At 39.6% G+C, this 26849-nt stretch overlaps 1 protein-coding gene across 2 annotated transcripts in view; it reads left to right on the top strand.

The window, feature by feature from the left end:
* The first annotated feature begins 5888 nt into the window (after positions 1 to 5888).
* The window catches only part of LOC114661984 (uncharacterized), a 29309-nt gene continuing 8348 nt past the window's right edge, over positions 5889 to 26849 (top strand). Inside the window, exons 1-3 of one of the 2 annotated variants that reach the window (XR_003717938.2) lie at positions 5889 to 5980; positions 20270 to 20466; positions 20611 to 21193. The gene's annotated coding sequence lies outside the window, so the exon portion shown is untranslated. Of the gene's footprint in view, positions 5981 to 20269; positions 20467 to 20610; positions 21194 to 26849 lie in introns of those variants that run through there. The other variant, XM_028815261.2, reaches the window with a different exon arrangement.

The following is a 26849-nucleotide window of genomic DNA, read 5'->3' on the forward strand; positions in this document are numbered from 1 at the left end:
CAACTACACAACTTAAAATACAAGCATGGACTCAGAAAACATCACATGGCAGACATCCTTGTGAACTTATGCAACTTGTGTGGATAAGAGTACGTCATATAGTTGGCTAAGCAGTTTTGATCTGTTTGGCGAGACAGAAGGGTTTAGGGTTGTTATACAAGATCAAATTATAAACAAGAGAAACTACAAGAAAATACTCTTAAGGATGCTGTCATTACAGATGGTTCAAGCAGATACTGCGTCAAAGAACAAAAAACAATCCATCACATCACATCAGGCTGTAAACTACTGACACAGACAGACGACATGCACAGATACAATCAGATGGCAAACATTACAAATCAAGAACTGGCACTACAACACAAACCACTCAACATAGGAAAACCACATTAGAAGTACTAGAAAATACCACACATAAGCTATACTGGGATTAAACCATGCTGATTGATAAAACTATCCAGTATAACAGACCTGACATAACACTGAAAGACAAACAAAATAAAACTACACATTTTTTTGATATTGCTGTACCAAACACAAACAACTTACAAAATTCAGACATAGATAAAATACAGAAGTGCACAGAAATGACAGAACAAATATGCCAGTTGCAGAGAATGGACATGATGAGCATTGTGTTCATTGTTGTATCCACCACTGGTGTCATACCACATACAGTGCAGACATTACAAATGAACAATACACATACATAAACCTATAAAAAGCAGCCATTTAGTTACATGTCACATGGTCCTTAACACAAACACAATCCTATAAATCATACACATGTATACACGCCACATAAAACTGCCCCATGTTTAGGCCTAGGCCCAGGCTGGCAGTAGCAATGGACTCTCCCAGAAAATACTTTGAAGAATAATAATAATAAATGATTTTATTTATACACCAACTTTCCCATGTTCAAAGCAGCTTGAGACAGCTTAGCTATTTGCTAAATAAAATGGGCTTTATGGACCGAATAGTCAACTCTCGTTTGTCAAATTTGTTATGTTCAAAGCAGTAATAATGACAACACCAGTATGATAAATGGTAGACTGTTGGCCAAAAGTGCAAATGCTGCCCCTGTTGTTCACAGAGTGAATTGCCTAATCATTAAAGACAAAAAATCTGGGGTCCAATCAATGTTGATGCTATCATACACAGAATCATTTGCAAAACTGGAATTTGTGCACTTTCATTAAAGTAAAATATGGTGTCAGCCTTCGAAGTATCTTCTGTGTCCCAGTATCTTTTATTCATAGTTGATATTCGGTATGATTTGATGGTATTGGCTGATATTCATGCCAGCATGTGGAGTTTGTTATTTTATAATTCTTATTTATATAGTTTAGAAGAATTACACAAATTTATTTTAATATTGTGTCCCTTTTAATGTCTTTCATTATGTAATGCGGCAGATAGATGGTCATTTCCGGAGGGTGGGACTGGACCGTGAGTCGGCTTGGGGGGTTGCCAAGCTGTTTCATGTGGTGGGTGAAGCAAACACACTGTACCAGTGCATGTCCCCAACCTGACCTGACCTGATTATGTAGTGTGCATACAGCTCTCGCTCTTTGTTGTGTGGATGAATGGAAATGCCTACTGTAACCCAACATAAGTACCTTCTTTTTCTTCTTCTTTATCTTCTTCTTCTTCTCTTCCTACTTTTAGGTAGAGTTGATGTGCCTAATCAACCATCTCCATACAGATTGGTCCTTCACCTTCTCCCCAGTCAATCTCTTATTCCATCAGATGTTTTCACTTTAATCATACACTGCTGCTTTGTCCTCCCCCTATTTATCTCCCTTCTCATGTACTTCCGCTACCATCACCCTTTTTCCACACATTCTCATGTTATGACCATACCACTTCAAATAAATTTCTTATACTTTCTTAGATATCTCTGTTACATTTGTTGTACCTTTGATTGTCTCATTTCTTACTCTGTCCTACATTGTAACTCCAAACATCCATCTCAACATTCTCATTTCTGCCACCTCTGACATCTTCTGCTACATGATTCACCTCCATACATTTTGTTTACCATTATTACTTGTATTTTTCCATTTCCACTGTTGTCCTTAACTTAGAAAGACACTAGAACAAAATATGGTTGTTGTATCTTTACATCAAGTGAATAGCACTGAAAAGAGTTGTGAATCTGGTGATAATGTTACCCACAGGTGTACCAAGCACAGAATACAGTGAGGAGGGGACTCACTGCCAACTTGTCAAACACTTTAGGTCTTACAAATCACCCAAGAAGGTTCTCAGTCTGTTTCTGGGGAAGGGCTTGTCTACCCTCATCAGCTTGATGTCACCATGACCTGTACCAGAGCAAGTGGAAAGGAAACCATAAATGAATGACTTAATCAATCAAGTGGTAAACTGAGTTTTAGTTTCTGAATTTATTGTTGAATTTTGAAGTGAATTTATAACAGTAAAATTTAATGTAAGAGGTTAATGATTAATTGCTCATGTTTGTATCTGCATAGAAAGCTTTAAATTCCATCATTAAAATTCAAAATTGTTAACAGCGCACATGCAAAGCAATTTTAAACAATAGTAACCCAATATACTAAACACTGCATTTGATAAGCAAAGATGGTTAGAACATAAAAAATACAAACAATACAATTGCAGCTAAGAAAAGCAGACAGAGGAGAAGGATGGGGGAAAAATGCCAAATTGCACTGTAAAACAAGGTGACTATATAGAAAAGTGATGTAATTTGTTTTAAAATTCTTAATAAATAGAGTTGCAAAAAAGTGAAGAACGTTTTTGAACGCTCGTAGTTGTAGTTTTCTTGATTAAATACTATTGGATTCTCAACTTTTGCTTAAAACTTTTCCTTGTTTTTCAATGTTGAGTGTTCAATGCAGGAACATTCTCATTTTTTTATCACAATTTTTGATGCATTTGTAAAATTCCTTGCAACAGTGCATGTTAAAACACAGGTACAGATAAGGAGACTGGCACTTTTCCAGCTCGCCTTGACTTCTTAGTATAGAAGAAAAATTAAAAATCAAGGTTTTCAAAGCCTAGACTTTGAGCTCACCATTCATTTTAGTACCTACACACAGGGGTGGCTCTAGGCTCGTGGCGGCCCTGGGCAGAGTAAGAATCGGTGGCCTCTTCCCCCGCCAATGTCAATATGGTATCTTATGCACGGTATCTTATTAACTTGTCAAGCTGAAGAAAGAGTCCCATCGGGTCTGGTTGACCAGTGGGACTCCAGAGGCAGCTGCGGGGTACCGGCGGGCCAAGCATGTGGTGGCATTGGCTGTTGCAGAGGCAAAAACTCGGGCATGGGAGGAGTTTGGGGAAGTCATGGAAAATTACTTTCAGTCGGCACCGAGAAGGTTCTGGCAAACTGTCAGGCGCCTCAGGAGGGGAAAGCAGTGCTCCACCATCACTGTGAACAGTGGAGATGGGGCCATGCTGACTTCAACTGTACACGTTATTGACTGGTGGAAGGAATACTTTGAGGATCTTCTCAGTCCCACCAGCATGTCTTCCTTAGAGGAAGCAGTGCTGGAGGACTCCGGGGGAGGGCCGTCCATAACAGGGGCTGAGGTCGCCGAGGTAGTTAAAAAGCTCCGAGGTGGCAGGGCCTCAGGGGTGGACGAGGTTCACCCTGGGTTCCTCAAGGCTCTGGATGTTGTGGGGCTGTCCTGGTTGACACGTCTCTGCAACATCGCATGGACATCGGAGGCAGTGCCTCTGGAATGGCAAACCGGGGTGGTGGTTCCCCTTTTTAAGAAGGGTGACTGGAGGATGTGCTCCAGCTATAGGGGGATCACACTCCTCAGCCTCCACGGTAAGGTCTACTCAGGGGTGCTGGAGAAGAGACTTCGGTCGATGGTCGAATCTTGGATTCATGAGGAACAATGTGGATTCCATCCCGGCCATGGAACACTGGACCAGCTCTACACCCTGGCCAGGATCCTGGAGGGGGCATGGGAGTTTGCCCAACCAGTCCACATGTGTTTTGTGGATTTGGAGAAGGCATTCGACCGTGTCCCTCAAAAGCATCCTGTGGGGTGTGCTCCAGTCCCTGTACAGGAGTAGCAGGAGCTTGGTCCGCAGTGCCGGTAATAAGTCGGACTCGTTTCCTGTTGAGGTTGGACTCCGCCAGGGCTGCCCTTTGTCACCGATTCTGTTCATAAGATATATGGACAGAATTTCTAGGTGCAGCCAAGAAGCGGAGGGGGTCTTGTTCGGTGACCTCAGAATCTCGTCTCTGCTATTTGTGGATGATGTGGTTCTGTTGGCTTCATCGGACAGTGACTTCCAGCTCTCTCTGGATTGGTTCGCAGCCAAGTGTGAAGCAGTGGGAATGAGAGTCAGCACCTCTAAATCCAAGGCCATGGTTCTCAGCCGGAAAGGGGTGGAATGCTCTCTTCGGGTTGGGAACACATTACTGCTTCAAGTGGAGGAGTTCAAGTATCTCAGGGTCTTGTTCACGAGTGAGGGAAGAATGGAGTGGGAGGTTGACTGACAGATCGGTAATGCGGGCTCTGCAATGGTCCGTCGTGGTAAAGAGAGAGCTGAGCCAAAAGGCGAGGCTGTTGATTTATCAGTCGATCTGCGTTCCTACCCTCACCTATGGCCACGAGCTTTGGGTAGTGACCGAAAGAGAAGATCGCGGATACAAGAGGCCGAAATGAGTTTTCTCCGCAGGGTGGCTGGACTTTCCCTTAGAGATAGGGTGAGGAGTTCAGTTATCTGGGAGAGACTCGAAGTAGAGTCGTAGCTTCTCCACATTGAGAGGAGTCAGTTGAGGTGGTTCGGGCATCTGGTTAGGATGCCCCCTGGACGCCTCCCTGGGGGGGGTGGTCCGGGCATGCCCCACTGGGATAAGGCCGGGGCAGACCCAGGACACGCTGGAGGGATTAGATAGATAGTATCTCCCGGTTGGCCTTGGAATGCCTCGGGGTCCTTCCAGAGGAGCTGGAGGAGGTGGCCGGGGAGAGGGAGGTCTGGACTTCCCTGCTTAGGCTGCTGTCCCCGTGACCCGACCTCGGATAAGCGGTCGATAATGGATGGATGGATGGATGCAAGGTCCATTTAAGATATCTAAAAATTCATTCGAGATTTCTTGAAATGCACATGTAAGTTATTTTGAGATATCTGAAAATGTATTCAAGATCTCTTGAAATGCATTTGATATATGTAAAAAGTTATTCATGTACTAAATGCACAGCAGTGATTTCTAAATGGGCGGCAGTGATTTATATATATATATATATATATATATATATATATATATATATATAGTATATATATTATCCCAATAAATATATTATGAATTCCTCAAAATAATTGTCAGTCAGTCATTATCCATCCCGCTATATCCTAACACAGGGCAACAGGGGTCTGCTGGAGCCAATCCCAACCAACACAGAGCACAAGGCAGGAACAAATCCCAGGCAGGGTGCCAGCCCACCGCAGGGCACCCACACACCAAGGACAATTTAGGATCCTAACCTGCATGTCTTTGGACTGCGCGAGGAAAGCGGAGCACCAGGAGGAAACCAAAACAATTGTATGGAAGTATTTCTATAATATTCCAATTTCTATATATTTTTTATCCCAATAAATATGTTATCCATTCGTCAAAACACTTCTGTTTTCCTTTGCCAAGCCGTCCGTTTAGTACACAAGCACCTTGCACACATCTTAAAATGTTAAGAAACGTATTTTAAGATATCTCAAAAGGAGTTTCACATATCTTAAAAAGTAAATTGCACTTTAAAATATCTGAAATTAATTTTGAGATACAGTATCTTTAAATGTTAATTAGGCTTGCCATAGAGGCCATTTATGTCCTCAGTGGACGGATCAGATTACACGCATAATCCTTTCCTATGTATATCCGCTACACTGTCAGCGGAAAACGCGCCGATTCCTTTTCACTTCCAAGGTGAAACATTTTGTTCCTCACCACTGCGCAAGAGAACTCCGTTTCGGCTCCTAGGTATGAACGATCGGGTTTGTTTTTGATAAACGTTATACTTTGTTAAAGTCATTTCAGAAATACAGTTTATTAGACGAAAATTCAGAATATGAATATGGAATTTAAGCAAACCAAGGATATTGTTTCAGAAAAGTAAATAAATATTGTTTATTTTAATTGACAGCATTTTAAGGCAAAAAGAACCCCTATAGCAGAATACATTCTCGCTTCATTTGAGCAGATATCTTCAAGCCTGATCCTATTCAGTCGGCCTAAATGTGGCTCTATTACTCGGAGGGGGGGATGTGGGGTGAGCTGACAAGGCCACCGCCCGCGACCGCATTTTGGTATGTGCGACATTGTTATGTAACTTTTTTTAGCATTACGAAATAATAAAAACAAAAAAGTTAAACGTGAAACTTAAAAATTACATACACATCCAGTGCCTAAAATATATATTGCGTTTAAAAATTGTGAGAAATATTTACATTTCCATCCATCCATCCATTTCCCAACCCTCTGAATCCGAACACAGGGTCACGGGGGTCTGCTGGAGCCAAACACAGGGCACAAGGCAGGAACCAATCCTGGGCAGGGTGCCAGAACATTTACATTTGAAGTTTCAAATATTGTATAACGGAGTTGCTACACTGTGAGCGTCTGAAAAACAAATCAGGGCATGCACATTTTGAAGCTCCGTGTCACCAGAAGGGATAGGCGTTCATTTTCCTGATTTTACATACAGCCCTTGATGTTGTCTATAGGGGCTGGCAATTATTATTTTTATTAATGACTAGCAAAATACCCGCGCTTTGCAGCGGAGAAGTAGTGTGTTAAAGAGGTTATGTAAACATATATATATACATATACATATATACATATATATATATATATACATATCTACATATACACATATATATACATATATATATACACATATCAACATATATATATATACACATACATATACACACATACATACACACACACATATACATATATACATATACACATACATACATACACATACATATATATATACACACATATATACACATACAAACACATATATATACATATACATATTTACATATCTACATATATATATATATAAATATATAGACATACATATATACATACATACATTCACATATATATATATATATATATATATATATATATATATATATATATATATATATATATATATATATATACATATCTACATATATATATATACATATCTACATATATATATATATATATATATATATATATATATATATATATATATATATATATATATATATATATATAGCCAAATCCCCACGCTTCGCAGCGGGGAAGTACTGCTTTTAAATTTTTATTAAGAAGAAAAGAAAACCTTTTTAATTTGAGGGAAAATATACCAATAACAATTTGTTAAGGATCTGTTTTTTTGTGAAGCTACCTTAACACAGCCTCTCCGCTGTTTTATAAACGAACGCCATATAAGGCCGTCATTTCTCCTTGCTTAGCGGTTCTGTATTGTTTTATTGTTCGTTTATTACGATTGTTATAGTTATTGTGTAGCTATTTGAGACTCAGTTTTCTGTTCAGGTTCCCATTTCCTTTATGTAGTCCGCAGATTCTCCGCTATTTTCTGTTCGTTTATTACGATTATAGTTATTTATTGATTTCCTTCTTTAGCTGACTGCCTGCTCATATAAGGTGCTCTGCTGTTTTTTGTGAAGCAGACTTTACACAGCTTCTCCTCTGTTTTATAAACGAACGCCATATAAGGTCATCCTTTTTCCTTGCTTCGCCAAGGAAGCAGCCTTTTTATTTAATCCACGGGTTCTCCGCTGTTTTATTGTTCGTTTATTACGATTGTTATAGTTCTCTTTGTATACCACGTTGTTAGTTCAGCACTCCGGTTGTAATATGACCAAGCCGTGCAAGCTTACTGTTGAGAATGTAACGTATAGTTGTACAGGAGAAAAGCAATCTTGCCTCAAATCAATGGCAACCTTTTGTAGGTCTATGAACTTAATTTAAACTTTAGGTAACACGGTGCTTTGTTTCCGAATTACCTGCACTCATGAATATGTCTGTATGCGTCAGTCGCTTCATATTCTTTTCCTACATTATCAATTGTGTAATGTGTTTTTTGAACAGGTTTGATTCATCGAAGTGATCACTCGTGCTGCGCTCAGTCAGTTCACGTGAGCCGCTCTCTTGTGTGATGTTGCGATGTCCACAGCTTTATTTAATGTTAGCTAAGACCCGGCACTTAAAAGTTTCTCGCTACAGCAATTTTAACTCTGTTACAAAGTGATCCAAAGTCTCGTTTATACCTCGTATCTTCTCATTAAACTTGTATGTCGCGAATATGGTATTGCAAACGGCAGCGGGAGCATTTCTATAAACTTAATTTAAACTTACGGTTTACACCGTGCTTTGTTTCCACAGTAGCTGCACTTATGAATATGCTTGTATGCGTCACTCGCTCGCTTCTTATTGTTTCGCTGCCTTCTGAATTGTGTAATGAATGTTTTCTTCAGCGCTCTTTGGGGCTCTTCCTTGTTTTGTACGTACTGCGTTCAGTCAGTTCACGTGATTACGTGGGAGGCGTGATGACGCAATACGCAACTCCGCCTCCCACGGCCATCAAGCTGCAGTCTATTACAGTATATGGACAAAAAAGAGGTTCCAGTTATGATCATTACGCGTAGAATTTCGAAATGAAACCTACCTAACTTTTGTAAGTAAGCTGTAAGGAATGAGCCTGCCAATTTTCAGCCTTCCACCTACACGGGAAGTTGGAGAATTAGTGATGAGTGAGTGAGTGAGTGAGTGAGTGAGTGAGTGAGTGAGTGAGTGAGTGAGTGAGTGAGTGAGTGAGTGAGTGAGTGAGTGAGTGAGTGAGTGAGTGAGGGCTTTGCCTTTTATTAGTATAGATGGATTGTAACCTATCATTTTGTTTAATTCCCCTCATGCAGTGGTGTAGCTAGCTTACTGAAGCCCCTTGTGCAGCGCCCTGAGGTGGGCACTGTTAGTTATTTATTTGCAACTTGATCCTAGGTGTTGGCTGGGCAATGGTGTCACGCTGGTGACGAACAAACCGGCTCTCTAAACGAAATTTGTAATAACTTTTTAAATCGCTTTATTACAACTACTGTAATAAAAAAAAATCAGTTTTGAGAATGGAATGTGAGAGGTGTGTGTAGTAGTAGTAGTAGTAGTAGTACATAAATATATATAAAATGAGGACCCACTTACTTTTTCCAAGACAATTTTGTGAAAGAAAATGATTAAAATGTAACATAAACTAGCAAGTAGCAACTTTTCTGTGCTATAAAATGAAACAATTTCAATTTGTGACAAATTAAAACGACAAGACCGGCTGACAGGATACTACTACACAATCGACCAGTTTTACACAAGTTCTGAGAAAATGGACATCATAAACTACAAATCCTCACTGTAGTGACACTAATGCACAGTAAGCCATACTAAAGCACATAATAAAACAGATTACAGATTTGTTAAACCGTTCAAGCTTACAAAAATGGGACTGACTGACAAGTCACAAATCATATTACTTCTTCTTCTTTCGGGTGCTCCCGTTAGGGGTGGCCACATCAGGTACCTTAAAATACTCGCTTGCGTGCCTTCTGTTGCCCAAAAGTCTCAACAATATTTGACACATCAAGTTATCTGGCACGCACGTTTTCGATTGAGAGTACAGCCAAGACACTAAGTCGGTCTTGCAACGTGGTGCTTTCTGAGGTCATTTTTGAGGAGTTTTAACTTGGAGAACGATCGTTCACACGCAGCAACAGTCACTGGTGTAGTCAGCAGTAACATAAGCTGTGCAAACATCACTGGAAGTAGATAACAGTGCACAGTGATCTATCGGCAACAGTTCAGCTATTTCAAAAACAGTCGACAAGGTTGACAGGATCGATTTAAAAACATGCACGACAACAACTGAGCTGAAAACACCGGTGAAATGTCGGTGCTATAGCGTTCAACAAGATGATCGGCAGCAGCGTACAATTCGAGGCATCGAGGTCAGAGTTGATGGTAACAAGACACTGAACGTTGAAGCTACTTCATCGAGATGGTGAAATCGCTGTTTTAGTTAGTAGAATTTAAAAAAAAAAAAAATCTTTACGCCACCCAGTGGGCCACCGAAGCTCATAGGCACTGGGCACAATCTACTCAATCCATTGCTACGCCACTGCCACCATATTTATAATGGGTCAGTGCCCAGGCGCATCGCATTGTATTTATACTGATTATGTTATTTTCTTTGAAATTTAGCTAATCTCTACAATATGTTTAAGCAGTCAGACACAATGTCTATTAATAGTCAATTTAGCCTGCACATTGCGTGTTTAGCGCGGGGCGCCTTTTGGCTTAAAGGACAGAGTTTGAAACAGCCAAGGCATTTAGAGGAGCGACGTGCACAAGAGGTATACAGTGGAGTTCTGTTTGACAAACACATGCTGGGTAGGTGAATTTGAATTTGTGTGTGTGTGTGTGTGTGTGTGTGTGTGTGTGTGTGTGTGTGTGTGTGTGTGTGCGTTCGCCCTGAAATGGACCTGCGCCATGTCTAGGGATTGTTCCTATTTGTGCTTGCTGGGATGGGCTCCAGCTGCCTTCTAGACTCTGCCCTGGATAAGCAGGATATGGAAACATATTATACATTTTATTGGTTTTAATGCCTACTTTTGTGTGTTTTATCATTTTAAAGATCACCCTTTTCATTGTTTTACATAAAAAAAGTTATTGATTTTCAGAGAATGCTCAGTTTCACAGAACCTGTACATCGATATGTATTGTATGTGAATTAAATTATCACCTCGTGCCTAATAAGGATAAATAGAGACTGAGGCGAACAGGCAGTAAAAATGTACTTTGCATCAGGCAGCATTATTTAACATGTCAGCCCTGCAACCCCCATCCCCACCAGCACTGCAGATGATTTACAGTTTTGGTCAAGAGCTACGGCAATGGTTACCACTCTCATTTAGAACCTCTACCATGGTTCTTTCTAATACTGAAATCAACGCTGCTGATGTACCATCCATCTATTACAGTAAATGCTAAACCAAGTTTCAAGACATGATAACCAACAAAACCTTTCAGAAGAATATGTATGTATGTATGTATTTATTTAACTATTCAGCTATCCATTTATTTATTTGTCTATTTATTTATTTATTTATTTATAGTTGTTGCCCATCCTATTACACTTGCTGAACAAACAGGCCCGAGCCTAATGCTGCTCAATTGTTTAAAAGCATCTGCTGAGCAAATAAATGTAAATGTGTGTGTGTGCACCTTTTTAACTCTATTAAGAATTTCAACAACAAATTACATCAGTATTCTACATAGTCACATTTGTTTGCTATGCAATTAACCCAACATCTTACCAACGTTTTAATGCTCAATTACTACTTCTGCCTTCACTGTTTTCAGTGAAAATGCAAAAGTGCGGAAACTTTTTGAACATCCCTTGTGTATGTTTGTGTATATACTTATATATATATATATATATATATATATATATATATATATATATATATATATATATACAGTGTGTGTATATATATATATATATATATATATATATATATATATATATATATTGAATAAAGGTGCTATACTGAGCCTGACCCGACACAGATTCACACTGAGACGCATGTAAAATAAAATCAGTATTTATTTTTTCTTCAATAATTATTTTTTCTTCCCCATGAACTCCACAGGCATTACACAGTCCCAAGTACACACACAAATACCATGCACTTTCTTTTTTTGGCACCACCACTCCTCCCTGCCAACCTTGTTCTTCTCCACCTGACTCTGATCCCTGAGTGGTGGTTGCTGACTCATTTTATAGTTCACCCAGAAGTGCTCCAGGTGCCTGATCACTGAGTTCCAGCTGCACTTCCAGGTGTGATGAACATGTTGCCTATAGGGGCTCAGGAGTCCCAAACACAGCACCTCTGGCGGTGCCTGCAGGACACAACAGGGCTGTACCCAACTCCAATTCCCATGGAGCCCTGTGGGAAACTGAGGCAGTGCTCCAACACAGGGGGGCCGCCATCTAGCATCCAGGGGGAGGTATTGCACTGTCCAGGGCTGCTCCCCCTGAATACAGTGTGCAGGGGCAACAACCCCGGCTGCCTGCCACTATATATATATATATATATATATATATACACAGTATATATATAGTATGTCCAATATAATCTTTCAATGATATGGACAATTAAAAAAAAAATCAGAATACTGTTCTTCAAAGTTGTTTACATTTCTAATGTACAAAATTGGTTATATTAGCGTATTTAACAAATACTTATTGATACTTAATTTCTATTGAAATGTGTAGAACCCATTATTAAATGTCATTAGAATGTTTTAAAAATCTCTTCATTTATTGGTCAAAGCACTATTAGTGGTATAGCTTTCTTAAAGGAAAGTTTCCTAAACTTCTTACAAAGAAAAAAATTAAAAAATTAAAATTAACAAACAATTATAATATATTAAAGCATGTTCCAAATAAGGCCTTATTCAGAATTAGGCAGGTGGCACATTCTGACACCCCCGAACATGTGACTATTCCAAACATACTTTGCTAAACAAAAAAAAAATTCTATTATCTATATATATATATATATATATATATATATATATATATATTGTCACGCACGAGCGCATGGGGAGCGGCTTAAGGACCCGACACGCACCACGACAAGTCGTGCCAGGGGACAACAGTGGGGTACTAACCTCTCTTTTTATGTTCATCCAGAAAGAATGAAGCACCGCTGCCATAACTGTTCCCGGAAGACTACCAATTCCACCCATTTCCTTTCTTACCTCTGGTCCCCTCCTGATGACATCATCTACCCATCTGTCACCACAGCTTCCCCAACATCATTTACATCACTTCCGGTTCCCCCTTATAAATTGTCCCCCCAGCCATTTTTTTTCTGTCTGTTGTACATGGTTTTGAAAACACTGATAAACTTTGCTTTACAGTATACGGGGCCTAAAAAACCCCAAACCTGCTTTTGCTTTCTGCTTTATATATATATATATATATATATATATATATATATATATATATATATATATATATATATATATATATATATATTATATATGTATATATAGATATACAGGTTGACATTCAAAAATCCGGCAACCTGCAGACCTGAGGAGTGCCGGATTTTCAAAAATGCCAGATTGTGGATGGTTATATATGCTGTATATATTTAACAGAAAATGACTACCTGTACAGTCCTTTAAAGAAAGAAAGTTAAACACTAAATGAAAAGAAAATGGTTTGAACAGACACGCCACTATCAAGTTTATTTTAGCACTTCCACTTTCTCTGTGAGGGCGGCACGGTGGCGCAGTGGGTAGCACTGCTGCCTCGCAGTTGGGAGACCTGGGGACCCAGGTTTGCTTCCCAGGTCCTCCCTGCGTGGAGTTTGCATGTTCTCCCCGTGTCTGCGTGGGTTTCCTCCGGGCGCTCCGGTTTCCTCCCACAGTCCAAAGACATGCAGGTTAGGTGGATTGGCGATTCTAAATTGGCCCTAGTGTGTGCTTGGTGTGTGTGTGGGTGTGTTTGTGTGTGTCCTGCGGTGGGTTGGCACCCTGCCTGGGATTGGTTCCTGCCTTGTGCCCTGTGTTGGCTGGGATTGGCTCCGGCAGACCCCCGTGATCCTGTGTTCGGATTCAGCGGGTTGGATAATGGATGGATGGACTTTCTCTGTGATGGACATCGCACGATGTTTACGTTTTATGCCCCCTCTTTTCTTTGCTGAATCCATAATGGGGCTATACAGCAGCAAATAAATGATAAAATGAGAACGAATGAGCAGAAATGCCTGTTAGCAGGTGCAAGCAAGACCCAACAACTGATTATCGACTACAGTGCCATCAAAACATAAACGGTGCCTCCAGAAAACAGTGTTGCGCCAACGCGGTAAATTTGAAAATGTGCTCCGAAATCCATGCCGGAATCTGAGGGAACTGGATTATCAATGGCCGGATTTTTGAATTTCAACCTGCATACAGGGGGTCCTCGGGTTACGACACAGTTCCGTTCCTACAACAGTGATGTAACCCGAGTTTTGGTGTAAGTCGAAACACACCCTAGCCTAAGTCGCCTACCTATCCTAACACATTTGTAAAATCATAATCTAGAACATAAAAGCACAACTAAGCCACAGGAAAAGGACATAAATATACTGTACACTGTACTGTAGTAACAGAAAAAAATGAGTGTAAAAAAAATTCCTTACCGTTATTCTTTCTAATCTCTTTACAATGTCTAATTTTACTTCCATTGTGATGGCTTTCCTCTTCTCCGAAGCACTACCATCTGAAGACTCTGACTTTCGTTTAGGAGCCATGATAAGGGCCAAAAAGTCGCCAAATAAAGCAACACAAAACAGAACACTTCCACCGTGCGCAACCAAACGAGTTCACCCACGTAGTCTGTAAGTACGACACTAACAGCGTAAACCGAAACACATCTCAATTTTTTAAAGTTTTTATGGGAGTGAGTGTTGTAAACTCGAAATGTTGTATGTCAAGACATTGTAATCTGAGGACCACCTGTATATAAAAATGCCAAACACTGCTTACTCACTCATCACGAAATCTCCCAAACCATGAGGACTTGGGACTTGAAATTTGGAATGCAGGTTACCCTTGGCCCATAGGTGCTCGCTAAGAAACGGTTTTAAAAATTTCATGGTCCAAGCACAAAATTTCTTATAGTTTTTTAAACCCATTTGTATGTCTGTAAGCTTTTCACGAGAGAACTACTTAACAGATTTGGATTGGGTTTTTTTCTATAATTTGCTTGAACATTCCATTGATTTTGTGACTTTCTCATCGCGCTAAGTATCATAGTTCACTTGCGGTACCGATTTATTAGCGCAAATCCGATAGAGACTCATCGGGATGTGGGGAGGGGGGCGGGGGCCCTCCTCACTCATGCGTCTGCCTCAGGGGCGTAACCTTAACTCCGCTTAGTTAGCGAGCAAGAGAACTACTTAATGGATTTATTTAGATCGTTTTTTTATAATTTGCTTGATCATTCCGGTTGATTTTGCGACTTCTCTCATTGCGCTAAGAATCCTAGTTCACTTGCAGGAGCGATATATTTGAGCTAATCCGAGACAGAGGCTGTGGGCTGAGGGAAGGGGGAAGAGTGACACCAGTAGTAGAGAGCTGGGCGGGGCCTTCCTCACTGTCCTGTTTCACTAATACGAGGGCAAAGCCGCAGGGAATGGCTAGTATATATTTGTATTTGGAATAATGAAATTCCAAATTCCAGCTGGCAGCATCAGTGCAATGGGTTTATGATCTTGAAATTCAGGAGAGAAAAACAGTGAGGACAGGAGACACAAACAGCACATTGCTTTTATGTTCTGACTAGCAAAATACCCGCGCTTCGCAGCGGAGAAGTAGTGTGTTAAAGAGGTTATGTAAACATATATATACATATACATATATACACATATCTACATATACATATATATACATATATATATATACACATATCAACATATACATATATATACATATATATATATATATACACATATCAACATATATATATATACACATACATATACACATATACATAAACACACACATATACATCCATCCATCCATCCATCCTCTTCATATATACATATATACATACATACATACATAGTGCGTAATAACACGGGCTGTGATTGTTACATGGAGGGAGACGACAAATCACAGCTTCCCGCTTTCTAATCGGGCCTGTGATTGGTGCTTTGACTGATGCCTAGATCCGACAGTATGTCCCCTTAGGAGAGGCGTTAGGCAAGTGTAATTGAATAGTGGTGCTGCAAGTTTAGCTTTACACCTGTTTTTAAGGCTTATTGACTGAAAGGGGCTTTCATGAAAAAACTTAGGGCTTTGCTACAGGATACACCTTCCACAAGTTAAGGAAGTAAAAATAAAGGTATATATTTCTGTTTTATTTAAACCTTTTAAGTTTGTTTGCGGGCGGCATGGTGGCGCAGTGAAAGGTGCCAGTTAGGAGACCCGGGTTCGCTTCCTTGCGTGGAGTTTGAATGTTCTCCCCGTGTCTGTCTGGGTTTCCTCCGGGTAATCCGGTTTCCTCCCACAGTCCAAAGACATGCAGGTTAGGTGCATTGGCGATTCTAAATTGTCCCTGGTGTGTGGGTGTGTGTGGGTGTGTGCGCCCTGCGGTGGGCTGGCACATTGCCTGGGGTTTGTTTCCTGCCTTGTGCCCTGTGTTGGCAGGGATTGGCTCCTGTATTTAGGATATAGCGGGTTGGATAATGGATGGATGGACATTTGTATGCATAGCCCTATTTGCCCGTTTTCATTTTTTTTCTTTCTTCAGTAATATTTCAGCAAACCCGGAGCTTGTCAGTTCAAATCCTGGTACTGACACCACTGTGTGACCCTGAGGAAGTCACTTCACCTGCCTGTGCTGCAAAAAACAAAAGTAATGTAACAAATTGTACCTCAGATGTTGCAAGTTGCTGGAATAAAGGCATAAGTAAAATAGATAAATATGTATTATACACATAGGAACTATTCATTTATTTTCAGTTAAGTCATCTGCAGCAAACCTTTATAAATGAGGGTTTCTCCTTTTTAGATAGTGCAAACTGTTTCTTCTTCATTGACCTTTTCTGTTGGAGAGCTTTTTTCATTTCATTGAAAATTAAAGCAGCAGCTGCCAAAATATGTAGCTTTCTTATTAATTTTTCAACATTGTGTAAAATAAATTTATAAAGTAACATAAAAGGTTTAAATACTGGTTATTGTTTTACACTAAAATATTACTAAAGAGATACAAAAAAAGTAAAATGCATATGTTCTTTTTCTTTAAGGAGATTAAATATTACTGAAGAAAGAAAAAAAAACTAAAACAGCCAAATGGGGCTATGCATATGAACTTAAAAAGTTTAAATAAAACAGAAATATATACTTTTATTTTTACTTCCTTAACTTGTGGAGGGTGTATGCTGTAGGAAAGCCCTAACTTTTTTCGTGAAAGCCCGTTTCAGTCAATAAGTCTTAAAATCAGGTGTAAAGATATTGACAATAAGCTACGCAAACCCACCAAGACATGGAATTGTTTAAATCAAGTATCATTACATCTTCCTTTCTTAAAGAGAAGTAAGGCAGTACTTATAAGCTTACATATTTATATATAGGCATACATATATATATATATATATATATATATATATATATATATATATATATATATATATATATATATATATATATATATATATATATATCCGAAGCCCTGCAGGCACACTCTTGAGAATGCAACGTATAGTTGTACAGAAGAAAAGCAATCTTGCCTCAAATGAATGGCAACCTTTTGTAGGTCTATGAACTTAATTTAAACTTTAGGTTTACACGGTGCTTTCTTTCCGAAGTACCTGCACTCATGAATATGTCTGTATGTGTCAGTCGGTCAAATGCACGCGCTTCGCACCGGCGAAATACCATTTTAAAATTTTTATTAAGAAGAAAATAAAACCTTTTTAAATTGAGGGAAAATATACTAATAACAGTTTGTTAAGGATCTGTTTTTTTGTGAAGCTGCCTTTACTCGAGTGATCACTTCGACCTGACTTGGTGGCCAACTATAAGCGTTACCTGGTAGCTAACCACCCATACAATCAGATTGTGAATCAGACTACGAATGCCGTGAATGTAATTACACACTCACTGAACTTGCTTACGGTAATCGAACCTCGGACGTCAGCGCTAGAGGGGCTTAGCAGCGGTGAAGTATTGCTTTTAAATTTTAATTAAGAACAAAAGAAAACCTCAGAGGTTCGATTCCCGTAAGGTAGTGAAGTGAGTGGCCGGTTACCTACCAGGTAACGCTTATGGTTGGACAGCAAGTGACGTAACATCAGCCACGGTGCCTTCAGTTGTGGGAAGCAGATCATAGAATGATTGAAAATAGTTTTGCATTTACCTTTTTAGTAAAAGGCGAGTTTTTAAGCCTGAGAAATCACCCCGTAAATGCACACGTTTAATTGCACATGTGTTAATATGTATGCTTACACAGTATTAAAAGACACTCAAAAATTAACGTCATTTACCATCAGCCAAGGTGCCTTCAGTTGTGAGAAGCAGATCATAGAATGATTGAAAATAGTTTTGCATTTACCTTTTTAGTAAAAGGCGAGCTTTTAAGCCTGAGAAATCACCCCGCAAATGCACACGTTTAATTGCACATGTGTTAATATGTATGCTTACACAGTATTAAAAGACAGTGAACAACGTCAGTTACCTTTGTTCCCGCGTTTGATAAAAGGCGAGCTTTTAAGCCTGAGAAATCACCCCGTAAATGCACACGTTTAATTGCACATGTGTTAATATGTATGCTTACACAGTATTAAAAGACAGTCAAAAATTAACGTCATTTACCTTCGTTCCCGCGTTTGACTCGTGCTGTAAATCTCTTCCTTGTTTTTAGATCACGTGATTACGTAGGAGGCGTGATGACGCGATACGTGACTCCGCCTCCTCCATTAGAGTATATGGACAAAAAACATGTTCCAGTTATGACCATTACGCGTAGAATTTCAAAATGAAACCTGCCTAACTTTTGTAAGTAAGCTGCAAGGAATGAGCCTGCCAAATTTCAGCCTTCCACCTACATGGGAAGTTCGAGAATTAGTGATGAGTGAGTCAGTCAGTCAGTCAGTCAGTCAGTCGGTCAGTCAGTGAGTCAGTGAGGGCTTTGCCTTTTATTAATATGTATAGATTTACTCATAATAATGAGGAGAAGAACTCACACAGCTAATAATGATCTCCAACTCAGTTGTGGTCTCAGGCTTTCATCTATGGGTATGTAGTGGTATAGCAAGGTGGGCTTACTAAAGGTGCAGAATACTACTTACAGAAGGAAGGTATGGACGTGGACAGTTTTGTTGGTACCCCTCCATGAAAAAAGAAGAACCCACAATTGCCTCTGAAAAACTTGAAATTGACAAAAGTAATTGGCACCTGTCATTGTTTATTCCGTATTTAACAAAAATCAGACTTTGTGTTTTAAAATTTTGATTCAACAGAATATTTCAAAGCAATAATAACACAAATGAAAATGGCATGGACAAAAATGATTGGACCCTTAACCTAATATTCTATTGCACAACCTTTAGAGGAGACCACTGCAAAAAAAAGCAATTCCTGGAGCTCTCCATGAGAGCTCTGCACCTGTCCAATGGTCATTCTGCCCACTCTTCCTGAGCAAACTGGTCCAGGTGTGTCAGGTTTTAAGGTGGTCTTCTCCAAACTGCATGGTTCAGTTCTTTCAAGTTCAAGTTCAAGCACTTTATTGTCATTGTGTAACACAATGAAATTACTTTTTGTGACAGCCCCAAGGTGCATTTAAAGAAAAGTCAAATAATTTCAAATATGTCGTATACAGTTTTAAGTGATCAAGTAACCAGAGCAAATTATTATTGCTCAAAGTACAGGAGCATAAATTGTTATTGCACCTGTTAATGAATAGTACATTACATATTATATATTGTATTACATTAGTATATTGCACATTACGCATATAGCTTATTGCACATGTTCAATTAAAAATGATCTCAGACTGAGGAGATTCAGAGTTCAGAAAGTTTATGGCAGATGGGAAAAAAATATTTTTTAGTCTGTTTGTGCGTACATGGATTGACCTAAAACATCTGCCTGATGGGAGGAGCTCAAACAAAGAATTTCCAGAATGAGTTTTGTCTTTGAGAATGTTTTTGGCCCTTCTCACACAGCGAGTCTTATACAAGAGTCTTATACAATCTTCACATAGATGTTCGATAGGAATCAGGGCTCCTAGAATGCTACTTCAGAATAGTCCATTGTTTTGTTCTTAGCTATTCTTGTGTGTTTTGGGTCATTATCTTGTAGGAGAATCCATGACCTGTGACTGAGACAGAGCTTTCCAGAACATCTTCATGGTCTTGAGATTTCATTATTTTCTCTACAGACTCAAGGCACCCATGTGAAAGATACAGAAAAGCAGCCCCATAACATAACTGAGCCTCCTTCGTATTTCACATTAGGTACAGTTTTCTTTTCTTTGAAAGCTTCATTTTTTGTCTGTGGACAGAGAGCTGATGCGACTTGCCAGTAAGCTCCAGTTTTGTCTCATCTGTCCAAAGCACATTCTCTCGGAATCATTGTGGCTTGTCAATTTGCCTTTTAGCAAATTCCAATCTAGCTTTTTTTGTGCTTCTCTTTCAACAGTGAAGTCCTCCTGGGGCTTCTTCCACTGAGCCCATTGTCACTCAAAAAGTGAGAAATGGTGTGATCAGACCCTGATGGAACTTGACCTTGGAGTCCAGCTTGTATCTCTTTAGAAATTGTCCTTGGCTTTATGTCTACCATTCTCACTATCCTTGTGCCCATTCTGGAGTTAATTTTCCTCTTACAATCGTGTCCAGGTAGGTTGGTTACAGTCCCATGGACTTTAAACTTTTTCATAACTTTTGCAACTTTTGTCACAGGAACATCTAGCTTCTTGCAGAGAGTCTTATAGCCTTTGTCTTTAACATGCTTGTCTTTCATTTTCTTTCTGATCCCCTTAGACAACTCTCTCCTTTCCTTTCTCTGGTCCATGTTCAGTGTTGGACACATGATGATACCAAAACAGCAGAGTGATGAGTTTTCTCCATTTAAATTGGGAGAATGACTGATTGCATGATTGGAGACATACGTTATACATTTAAAGGAAACAGCTAGAGTGAAAAATCACTCTAACCTAATTATTTAGGATCTTTTCTAGGGGTACTAACAAATCTGTCCAGGCAATTTTAAAATATCTTTGTAGAATAAGCAGTGCTTCATCTCTTTTCACACTCGCTTTACTTTACTTGATGACATACCAAAGGCATGCAGGTCTACATGGGACAGTTGATTTACATGTAATCACATTTCAGGAGACACACAGCACTTTTTCAATGAGCTGTAAGGGGCTCAACAAATCGGTGTGCATCTGTAAATCCATAATTTACATTGTTTTCTACTGAGACTATTTCAAACTGAGAAAAGGGATAATACCAGCTTGAAGCAATTGTAAGCACACTTTAATGGATGTCACACTAACAAAAACAAATAAAAGGGCAATTATCAGTTTAATCTGGAAATTGAAATTAAAATGTAAATAAATTTCCATCCATCCATTTTCCAACCCGCGGAATCCAAACAGGGTTATCTATATAAAGACCTCTAACTGTCTTAATTCCTAGTGTTTCCAATAAGTTAAACACTGAGTAAGTGTGAGAAATTAGAAGAAGATGATTATGTTACATAGGAGTAACAGATAAGAGCGCCTCTATTTTAAGATGTAATCTGAATTGGTTATATACGTGTATATATATAATTTCAATAAAATAACATTGAATACAAGGAGGCCAACAGTCATGCAATGAATTATTTCATTGTCACACTAGAAAAAAATGAAAGAAATAGAAAAGAAAATGGGGAAAATGCCATTTTCCTCTGATATGAATGATTATTCTAAAAGTTTACTAATTAAAGCTTGCAATATTTAAAAAAAAAAGGTTTTGAACAGATCCTCTGAATGAGAGTTTTTTCCAATTTCAAGTAATAATCAGTTACCCACTGACTTATAAAAAGTGGGTTGATGATTCTTCCAATTAAGCTAGGTACAGTAATCCCTCCTCGATCGCGGGGGTTGCGTTCCAGAACCCCCCGCGAAATAAGAAAATCCACAAAGTAGAAACCATATGTTTATATGGTTATTTTTATATTGTCATGCTTGGGTCACAGATTTGCACAGAAACACAGGAGGTTGTAGAGAGACAGGAACGTTATTCAAACACTGCAAACAAACATTTGTCTCTTTTTCAAAAGTTTAAACTGTGCTCCATGACAAGACAGAGATGACAGTTCCGTCTCACAATTAAAAGAATGCAAACATATCTTCCTCTTCAAAGGAGTGCGTGTCAGGAGCAGAGAATGTCAAAGAGAGAGAGAAAAGCAAACAAATCAATAGGGCTGTTTGGCTTTTAAGGATGCGAAGCACCGCGGCACAAAGCAGTTGAAGGCAGCAGCTCACACCCCCTCCGTCAGGAGCAGAGAAAGAGAGAGACACAGATAAAAACAAACAATCAAAAATCAATACGTACCCTTCGAGCTTTAAAGTATGCGAAGCACCGTGCAGCATGTTGCTGCACAGAAGGGGAGCAACGTGAAAGCATTTTTAGACGAGCGTCCGTATCGTCTAGGTGTGCGAACAGCCCCCCTGCTCACACCCCCTCAGTCAGGAGCAGAGCATGTCAGAGCAAGAAAGAGAGAGAGAAAAGTAAGTTGGGTAGCTTCTCAGCCATCTGTCAATAGCTTGTATAAAATCAACTGGGCAAACCAACTTAGGAAGCTGAGGAACTGAGCAAGAAATCCGCGAACCAGCAAAAAATCCGCGATATATATTTAAATATGCTTACATATAAAATCTGCGATAGAGTGAAGCCGCGAAAGGCGAAGCGCGATATAGCGAGGGATTACTGTACATCCACTTGCTAGTAGTGTGGTATTACAATCAATTTATTCTTTTCCACTTTAAGCCTATCTGGGAGTCCACCAAACACTGCTGTTAATGGGTTAGGAGTGATTGTGCCTCAGGGCGCCACAGTTTAGACAAATTTTTTTTTTTTTTTAAGTAATGTGATTTCGCTCAAATTTCATTTTTATAGTAATAAATAATAAAAAAGGGGCGCCAGAAGAATATTGCCATGGGGCGATGAAAACTCAAATCCGGCCCTGCATATATGGTATGCAAACTTTGCTGGCATAGTTCAATTTTAATTTTTAGTGGTGGTTGAAGTGGCTCTCCACTCATTGAATCACTTTGGGAAGTAAGAAAAGCACTATATAAATTTAAATTATTATGATTATTATAATAATAAAAACAAATAGCACACTGTAACAATTGACCATAAACTGACTGTCAAACTCTCTTTTAATAGCCTGCCTTAGTGTCTTCCATTTGTTTCTTCTTATCTCTGTTTCATTTTCTTTCTGTTAGTTTTCTTACTTAGCCTAAATGCTTTCTTCCTGTCACCTTGGCTTGCATGGTTTAAATGCTTCAGCTGTATTTAAACATGGCTGTTTTCAAATATAACCTCCCTCTTTCTTTGTGAGAATCAACATCAAATTTTCCTTATTCTGCAGCTTGTCAAATCTGGCAATCAGGCTCCTAGGCTATGAGGAATTCAATCCATACATGTGATAAGCAGCTGAGATCTCAGTGTCAGATTTCAAGTCTTCTCCTGTTATTTTGGAAAATAATAAGCTGTGAATGTCTCTGAGTTTTGACTTTCACAGTTTTCAGGAAGTCCTTCAATACTGATTTTGTTACTTCTATATTTATCTTCAAACATTACTAATTTACACACAAAGCACTTTGTATTCGGTTTCTAAAGCAGTTTCTTTTTTATCGTCGGCTGATGTCAATTTTTCAACTTCTTTCATACAATTTATGAATATTTGATATCTTCCCGATGAGCACCAAATACTCTGATTTTATCCTCAATTTTGGTAATATTTTACTGTATTTTTCCATTAGTTATTGTTAGATTTTCTTTTAGTTATTACTTAAACATACCTCCTGATCTTTTATGTCCTGATTCAGCTTATCTATTCTGCTGGTTGTTCCTGCTATATCTTTCTTTAAATACTTTATTTGGGCACTCTGCAAGCAGCAGCCTATTACAGAAGTTCTGTATTTATTTAAAGAGTTTGTTTAGGTAAATATCAAAGCACCTTATCAATAAAGTAAAACAGGCCTCCTGAAACACTTATATCACAAGTGGGTTGTCTAACTTACAAATAAACACATACAAAATATTTATCAACTTATATGCTAGATATACAGTATGCTCCACTACAGCGAGTATATTACATTAACCAGGTGCTGAAAGTTTGGGGCTAAGTGTTTGCTTCTAAAAATCTGATTTGGTCTTGTGATATTACTATAAGAAGCACTTTCTCAAGCCTTCTAGCTAAGATTTTACCTTTTGATTTTGATTGATTTTATTTTTTGATCTATTCTTTATTTGTCACATACATACTTATGCAATTACAACATGTAGTGAAACGTGTCCTGAATCAGTCATGAGACTGTGCTATAAAACTTACAAATAGCTTAAATTCAATTTACCGTAGATACTCACGTATTAGTCGAAAAATTTATGCCTTAAAATTCATTCAAAAAAACAGGGTCGACTTATCCGCGGAGCAACACAATTTAATAATTATCAGCCAGCAATGGGTATTTTTACTTCTGGTACTTGCTTCCTCAGTTGGTTTGCCCAGTTGATTTCATACAAGGGATGCTATTGGCGGATGGCTGAGAAGCTACCCAATTAGAGCACGCAGTTAAGTTCCTGTGTGCTGATTGGCTCAGTGACGGAGCGCCAAATTCGATTCCGCTGCATTAACCAGGAAGTCTCGTCTCGCTCATTCAGCATCAACGTGTTTCGCTGTGTAAAGAGTTAACTTCTGTGCTCTTTTGTGTTTATCTTTGTGAATAGTTAAGCCCTTCGTTATGGCTCCAAATCGATCTGCTCCTGCTACTGCTTTAGAGGCCGTGCCCAAGCGCCAACGGAAGATGCTAACGATTGCCATAATTATAATTATAATTATGAAATAATTATGAAATTCAAAGAATTTGATAGCTGTCAAGTGTTACCCTCGACTTATATGCGGGTCATAACAAATTTCGTAATTTTCGGCTTAAAAAATACACTCGACTTATCTGCAAGATCAATTAATACGCGAGTATCTACGGTAAAAGAAATTTAAAAAGGGTAGAACTAAGGTGATACAATATACAGAAAAGAAAAAATACATATTCCCAGTTATAAACAAGATCTGAATAATGTACAATTGTATACAGTACAATATCTATGTATTGTGAAGCACAGTATGCTAGTTTGCTGGTTAATGTAATAGTCTTAAATGACATGGCAGCAGCTGAGATACAGTGAAGTACAGAGTTCAATTTATGATATAATGAAAAGTTGGAAAAAATAGTGTTGACATGTTCAGGTTAAGGTGGATAGAAGCCCCTCCTGAGCCTCTCTGTTTTGGTCATAATACTCCTGAAGCATCTGCCTGATTTCAGCAGGTTGAACAAATAGTTAATAGGATGAGACAAGTCCCTGATGATCCTGGTACTGCATCTCCTGTGTTGCGGACGGCTGGAGTCCTCCTTGAAAGGACTGGGGCAGAGAGTATTTCAAGGACAATTTCTCCCCCGGACCGACAGAGAGTAGCCACGGGTCATGAGCGTGAGAGCTCAACCCTGTTGGTGCCCGTGGCCAGTGCAGGATTTACGTATAAGCTACACAAGCTATAGCTTAGGGCCCCCGCCTTCTTGGGGGCCCCCAAAACAAATTGTCCGAGTGAGCAATTGTCATATATACTTATAATATACTACAGCATTATTTGTCCCAATCAGGCCCGGCCTTAGGCATAGGCGAAGTAGGCGACCGGCTAGGGCCCCGGCGTCCGGGGGGCCCCGGATTGACTCCTTGGTCTAATTTTCACGCATTTCACAGAGCTTCCAGGGGGCCTCCGCCCCCCTCAGGGGGCCCCTGGACCCCCCCTTTCACCTAGGGCCCCATAATACCTAAGACCGGGCCTGCCCGTGGCCAATACCACGACCTTATTCGGCCACACTTCCGCCACACCAAGAAGTGTTGCCAGAAGAAGCTCATTGGGCACCTGGAGTCCTTCTGGGTACCCTATAAAGGGAGCCATTCACCACCACTCAAAGGCCAGAGTCAGAAGGAAGAGGATAAAGCCTGAGGAGGAGTGGAGGTGGAAGGCCTGGCTCCAAGAAGGGACTGGACTGTGTTGGTGCCTTATATACTGTACTGTGGGGAGCAGGGTGAAATGCTCCCCAATTGTGAATAAATGTGTGCTGGGTGATAAACCTGTCTCCTGCATGTCTGTGTCGGGATTAGGGTGCCTGTGCACACCCCCGGGCTTCACACCTGGTATAAATATCCTGCAGAGACAATAATTCATATCTGGCGCAGCGTTTAGTTCCCTGAATCACTCTCTGTAGTTCCTTTATGCACAACTGTTCTCAGACCAGTAGGTGATGTTCTGAGTGAAGATACTTTCTACGGCACCAAAATAAAAAGTCCTTAGGATCACCAGAGAGTCCTAAAACTTCCTCATCTGTCTTAGATGGTAAAAACACTGTCTCACCTTTTTGGCCTGGGCTTGAATATGTTCAGTCCATATAAAATCCTCAGTGATGTAAACAGCCACATATACTGTGGTCCTGTTGATTTTGAGGGTGGTGTAGGACCATTGCTGTTTCCTACCAAAGTCCATAGTGTTTTACTGACATTCATTTGGAGGCAATTCTCCAGACACCACAATGCCAAGTTCTGCACCTTCTCCATGTGTGCTGTGTCATTGTTGTTGAGGACCAGCACCACTGTGTTGTCAGCAAATTTGAAGAATGAATTTCAGGTGTGTGTGGCTACTCAGTCATGAGTGCAGATGGCTGAGTACACATTCTTGTGGAGCTCCTGTATTAAATGTGATGATGCTGGAGGCATCACACCACCTGTTGTCTACCTATTTTTTAATGCAAGTGGGAACCACAGACTGAGCCAGAGACTCATTGAAGGATCTCCCATACGCCACTTGTGAAACAGCTTTGTAGCCCTGCTTATACAACATGTAACAGTAATTCAGTGTGTTAACTCCTCTGGCTGTACATGTAAAGTGTTAATAAATATTCAGAATAACTTGTCTGAGGTTCGCTTTATTAAAGTCCCCCACC

The sequence above is a fragment of the Erpetoichthys calabaricus genome, chromosome 12 (assembly GCF_900747795.2).
Source record: "Erpetoichthys calabaricus chromosome 12, fErpCal1.3, whole genome shotgun sequence".
Classification (NCBI taxonomy): domain Eukaryota; kingdom Metazoa; phylum Chordata; class Cladistia; order Polypteriformes; family Polypteridae; genus Erpetoichthys; species Erpetoichthys calabaricus.